The 6,651-nt window shown below is 39.8% G+C and overlaps 1 pseudogene; it reads right to left on the reverse strand.

Moving 5' to 3' along the window:
- Window positions 1-2,105: 2,105 nt before the first annotated feature.
- LOC138154953 (large ribosomal subunit protein uL2-like) lies at window positions 2,106-2,928 on the reverse strand (annotated as a pseudogene).
- Between the last annotated feature and the right edge of the window lie 3,723 nt (window positions 2,929-6,651).

A 6,651-nucleotide genomic window follows, 5' to 3' on the forward strand; every position in this document is an offset into this window, starting at 1 on the left:
AAATCCTCTATTTCATTGAATTACCATATTTTTCCCTATAGCATTATACTCAGTTTGGCTGGGTAGGTGATTCTTGGTTTTAGTCCTAGCTCCTTTGACCTCCAGAATATCATATTCCAAGCCCTTCAATCCCTTAAAGTAGAAGCTGTTAGGTCCTGTGTTATCCTGATTGTGTTTCCATAATACTCAAATTGTTTCTTCCAGAGTGCTTGCAGTATTTTCTCTTTGACCTGGGAAATCTGCAATTTGGCCATAATATTCTTAGGAGTTTTATTTGGGGATCTTTTTTCAAGATCTGATTGGTAAATTCTTCCAATTTCTATTTTCCCCTTTGGTTCTAGAATGTCAGGGAAATTTTGCTCGATAATTTCTTTAAAGATGGTATCTAAGTTCTGTTTTTATCATGGTTTTCAGGCAGTCCAATAATTTTTAAATGATCCTTCCTGGATCAATTTTCCAGGTCAGTAGTTTTTCCAGTGAGATATTTCATATTGCCTTCTATTCTTTCATTTGTTTGGATCTGTTTTATTGTATCTTGATTTCTCATAAAGTCATTAGCTTCTACTTGCTCCAATATAATTTTGAAGGAGTTACTTTCTTCAGTGAGTTTTTGAAATTCCTTTTCTGTCTGGCAAATTTGTTTTTTTAAGGCATTCTTCTCATCATTGGCTTTTTGAGCTTCTTCTGCCATTTCAGTTAGTCTATTTTTAAGGTGTTATTTTCTTCACTGTATTTTTCGGTTTCTTTTAGCAGGCTGTTGACTTGCTTTTCATGATTTTCTCGCATCATTCTCATTTCTCTTCCCAATTTTTCCTCCACTTGTCTTATTTAATTTTCAAAATCCTTCTTGAGCTCCTCCATGGCCTGTAACCAATTCATATTTTTCTTGGAGGTTTTTGATGCAGGAGTTCTGACTTTGCTCTCTTCCTCCTGCTCCATGCCTTGATACTTTTTGTCCCCCCCCAAAAAGATTCTATGGTCTGTTTGTGCTTCCTCTGCTCGCTCATATTGCCAGACAATTACTTGACTTTTGAGCTCTTTGCCATGGTGGAACTCTGCTTCCATAATGGAGGAAGCTTTGTCCCAAATCACTGGGGTTTTCACAGCTTCTGGAGCTATTAGAGGGATGCCCTCTCTACAGCCCTCGCAAGCTCTGACTCACTGCCCACACACATCAGGACCATTACCCAAGACTGAAATCCAGATCCAAGCAGGTTAAAGCAAAAGTGATTACCCCTGAATGGTCACTTGGTCCCCCTACAATCTGCAGGCCAGGAGCTCCTGAGGCAGCTATGTGGCAGGACCGCACAGCCACCTCGCCTCTGCCAATTCTCACCTCAGGGTCAGGGGCCGGACTGTGTTTTTTCCATCCCCCCGTCCCTGTTCCAACAGAGTTCCATACTGACCTGTTACTTTGTCATTGGATTTTATGGGTTGAGAAGTCTGGAAACTACCCCAGCTGCCAGTGATTCTCTCTCTTGAAGTCTGCTCTGGTTGCCACTTGTTGGGGATGCCCTGGGGAGGGAACCACATGGCTCCCATGGGACTGTGCTTGGCTCCTAGCTCCATGCAATAGACCTTTCCTTTTGGCCTGCCGGGCTTCCTTCATTTGTTTCTCTCTGTCTCTTTGTGGGTTCTGTAGCTCTAAAGTTTGTTTAGAGTCATGTTTTTACATGTATTGGAAGTGGTGGGAGCCAGAGCCCACGCCACTTTTGTGCTTCTACTCTTACATCTTGGCTCCCATGCTATTGTATTCTAGTGGAGGAGATGGCAAGTACATATAAAAATATATGCAGCATCAATATAAAGTGGATAAATACAAATATATTAAAAGTATTTAAATACAGGGTAATTTGGGAGGGAGGTCACTAGCACTTGGGGGGGACTAGGAAAGCCTTCATGTAGAAGATGAGACTAAGGGGTGGCCAGGTGGTGCAGTGAGTGAGAGCGCCGGCCCCAGAATCGGGAGACCTGGGTTCGGTTCTGGCCTTGGATACTTAACACCAACACAAAAAATAACTTGCTGTGTAACCTTGAGCAAGTTACTTAACCCCAATTGCTTTAAAAAGAAAGAAAGAAAAAGAAGATGAGGCTTGAATTGCATCTTTTTTTTTTACAATTTCCAAAATAATTTTTATTGTCAGGATTCTGTACTTTAATTCTCCTTCTCCTGTACAGTCTTGGTACCCCAGAGTCGACCAGTATGCCAGGCAGCGATGAGACCAACTTTTTGTCCCTCTGGGGCATCTCTTTGAATGGTGGATAGTTTTCCAATATGCTGGTGATTACCTCCTCCAAAGGGATGTTCCACAGGATTCATGGCCACACCCTGGACATGAGGCCAGCAGTTTCTCTTGGCTTTGTATTTGTGATAGGCACAACCTGCCTTAAGGATGGGTTTATGAATATGAACTCCTCCAGCAACGACACCAACCACAGCTTGTTAGCAGAGTAGATCACTTTCTTAGAGCCTGCAGGTAGCATCACTTGTGTTTTCTTGGTTTCAGGATTGTGGGAAATCACTGTGGCACAGTTTCCAGATGCCCAGGCAAGCTTACCCCAGTCCCCAGGCTTTTCTTCAAGACAACATACTATGTTCCCTTCAGGCATAGTGCCAACTGGGAGGACATTGCCAAGGTTGAGCTGAGCTTTCTTACCACAGTACACAAACTGGCCAGTATGGATGCCTTCAGCAGCAATGAACAACTCTGTCCTCTATTTAAATGAGTAAGGATCCCAAAAAACTACTTTTTCAAGAGGAACCCCTTGGTCTGGATGATGGATTATGTCCATTATGATACCCTTAATGTAGCCATACCTCTCAGCGAAGTCAACAGACCGAAGCTTGGTGGCCCCTTTCCTGTGCTTCACGTGGGCACAGAAGATGGAGCTGGAACCCTTCCTCTGACCACAGATCACTTGTCCCATCTTGCATGGTCTGACTCTGGGCTTGCTAGAGAGAGCAAATTGTGTCTTTTTTTTAAAGTTATTATCTTTTAGTTTTCAACATTAACTTCCATAAGTTTAAAATTTTTCTCCACCTCCCTCTCCCTCCTTCCCTAGACAGCATGCAATATGATATGGCTTTACACATACATTGCTATTAAACACTTCTTCACATTAGTCATTGTAGCACCAGTGGGATATTCATAGTGCCTAAAACAGCTATGATTATGCTGGCATAATTCTGAATTGAAAAGTATGACAGCCTCTCCACACGTAAAACAGAATCAAAACATTTATTCAAACACCAGAAAGCTGAATCCCCATACTAGAAAGCCAAATCCATCATAGCAACATAGAAATCCGTATACAATAATAATGCATTGGGCACCACAATGCGGGGACACTGCCTTCCTCCTGTTAGAGCCTTCCCACAAATAAATACTCACAGCTTTCTTCCTGCTTCCTTTCTCTCCCTCAGCTCTAACTCCTCTGACCAACTTCATCTCAGCTTTCCTCCACCCTTCCTGCTTCAACCATTCACATGCTCCTTCAATCACATGCTTCATGTGCCTCAAACTAATGTGTCTTAGGCTTCCATTTTTCTTAAGCAGGTCACATGGGCCTAGTAATGGATGGGAAAGATCTTCCCATTTACATTACTGTAATGGGAATGTAAATTTTTGAGATCTTCCCTGCCCCTAGGCTTAAGTGCACCTGGAGCCTGTGGTGAGAGGCTTGTTTTTCAAAAGATAATTTGTGATTGGGCAGTGGGTCAAGAAGGTTATTACATTCTCTGAGCCAGGAGAAGGCTATATAAGCCCTGATGTGAGGCTTTGTTTTGGGGCTCACTTTGAAAAGTGTTGTGTGATTTGACCAGATGAAACTCTGGGCAGCTGTTGAGCTCCCCGGCTTTGAAAAACCCAGATGTTGATGCTTCCCTCTCTGGAAACTGTGATTTGTTATGGATGTAATGGTTGGACAGTTTGGAGGACTGTCTGCTGAAATGTTCTTATAACTTATGCTTGTAACCTCTGTATACTCTGAAGTTCGGGTGCTGAACTTTCCCCCCTGATCTAGGTAAACGATATATGTTTGATTGATTAAAGTAAGCTTGTTAACCCATTTTGAGTTGCTTTCCTTTAGAAAAGCAGATCAAAGAACCTGTGTTGGCAGCCACCCTGGGAATGCTGGGGTGCTTACTGCTACAATGACCATTACAGTCATGTTGCATAGAAGAATTATAATGAATAGGAGAGACCATGAGAAAGAAAAAAAACAAAACAAAACAAAATAAAAAAGAAAGCAGTCTACTCACTCTGCATTCTGACTCCATAGTTCTTTCTGTGGATATGGATGGTAATTACTATTATTAATCTTTTGGAATTCTTTTAGGTCCTTGCATTTATGAGATGGGCTAAGTCTTTCAAAGTCAGTCATTGCACACTGTGACTGTTTCTGTGAACAATGGTCTCCTGGTTCTGCTCCCTCCACTCAGTATCAGTTTATATTGTCTTTTCAGGATTTTCTGAAGTCTGCCTTCTCATCATTTCTTACAGCATAATAGTATTCCATTATGTTCATATGCCACAACTTGTTCAGTCATTCCCCAATTGATGGATGTCTCCTCAGTTTCTAATTCTTGGCCACCACAAAAAGATCTGCTACAAATATTTTTGTAGATATACATGGGGCCTTTCCACATTTTTATGATCTCTTTGGGATACAGCCCTAGAAGAGGTATTGCTGGGTCAAAGGATATACAATTTTATAGCCCTTTGGGTATAATTCCAATTTAATCTCCAGAATGGTTAGATCAGCTCACAGCTCCACCAACAATGAATCAGTGTTCCAGCTTTCCCACATCCTCTCCAACATTTATCATTTTTCTGTTTTGTCATGTTAGTCAATCTGATAAGTGTGATGTGGTACCTCAGAGTTGTGTTGATTTACATCTCTCTAATCAATAGTGATTTAGAGCATTTTTCATATGTCTATAGATAGCTTTGATATCTTCCTCTGAAAGCTGCCTGTTCATATCTTTTGACCAGTTATCAATTGGACAATGACTTGTATTCTTGTAAATTTGACTCAGTTCTCTATATATTTTAGAAATGAGGCCTTTATCAGAGATACTAGTTGTAAAAATTATTTCCTAGTTTTCTGCTTTTTCCCTAATCTTGGTTGCATTGGCTTTGTTTGTGCAGAAACTTTTCAATTTAATGTAATCAAAATGATTCATTTTGCATTTCATAATGTTCTCTATCTCTTGTTTGGTCACAGATTCCTCTATTCTCCATAAATCTGACAGGAAAAGTGTTCCTTGCTTTCCTAATTTGTTTATAGTATCAGCCTTTATACCTAGATTGTGTGCCCATTTGGACTTCATTTTGCTGTACAGTATCAGATGTTTGTCTATGCCATACTATTTTCCAGTTTTCCCAGCAGTTTTTGTCAGATAGTGAGTTTTTATCCCAGAAGCTCAGGTCTTTGGGTTTATCAAACAGTAGGTTTGTATAATCATTGACTACTGTGTCTTGTGTATCTAACCTATTCCACTGATCTACCTCTGTTTCTTAGCCAGGACCAAGTAGTTTTGATGATTGCTGCTTTATAATACAATTTAAGGTCTGGTATGGCTAGGCTGCTTTCCCTAGCATTTCTTTTCATTTAGAATTCTGTCTTCAAGGATGCAGGACTATATGAGATACAGGTGATGAGCAGATTCTAGGCTTATGAAATGGCCAGTGCAAAAGCAGTGAGACAGAAGTTTGAGTGTTGTGTGTGAGGAACAGAGAGAAGGCCAGTTTGACTGGATCAGTGCTAGAATGAGGAATAATGTACAGTGGGGCTAGAAAGATAGATTGTGACCAGGTTGTATAGAGCTTTAAAAACAAAAAAGAGAAGTTGGTTTAGCCATTATGGAAAAGAATTTGAAAGTCTGCCAAAGTTATGCAAAAATGTATACCCTCTGACCCAACTATAACATAATTAGGCTCATGTCCCTATGGAAATCAAAGAAAGAGGAAAAGTATCTTTATGTATAAAAATGTTTAGCAGCTCTTTTCTTGATAGCCCACAGTTTGAAACTCAGGGAGTCTTTCTTATCATGAGATGGCTAAACAGACTATGATATATGAATGTAATGGGATATTATTGTGCCATAAGAAATAGTGAAATGGATAGTTTCAGAGGAAAGTGGGAAAACTCCTCTGGGCTGACAAAGGGGGAAGAGTGAACTAGGAGAACAATCTGAATAGTGAAAAGAACATTGTAGAAAAAAACACCTTTGAGAGACTTTAAAGCTTTGAACAACCAAATGATAAATTAAGAGTCCAAAAGAATAAAGATGAAACATGCAAAAAATGACATACCTTTTTGGACATGACCAAGGTGGGAATTTGTTTGACCAGACTATGCAATTATGAATTGAGCACTTTAATTTTTAGGGAATGTAGGGGAAGGGACAGATTTTTTTAAAAAGAAAAAAGATAAGAAAACAGAGTTCATTGATAATAAATATTAAAATAAATTTAAACAACAACAGTTAAACAAAGGAGTTTATATTTTTTACTAGAAGTAATAGGAAACCACTGAAATTGATTGAGTAGGACAGTTACATGGTCATATTTGTATATAAGGAAAATTAATTTGGTAGCAGTGTGAAAGATAGACTCGAGTGGTGAGAGATTTGAGGAAAGAAGACCA

This window comes from Petaurus breviceps, unplaced genomic scaffold (assembly GCF_028583685.1).
Source record: "Petaurus breviceps papuanus isolate PSGF00001 unplaced genomic scaffold, PetGlider_PUasm1.0 91133, whole genome shotgun sequence".
Classification (NCBI taxonomy): domain Eukaryota; kingdom Metazoa; phylum Chordata; class Mammalia; order Diprotodontia; family Petauridae; genus Petaurus; species Petaurus breviceps.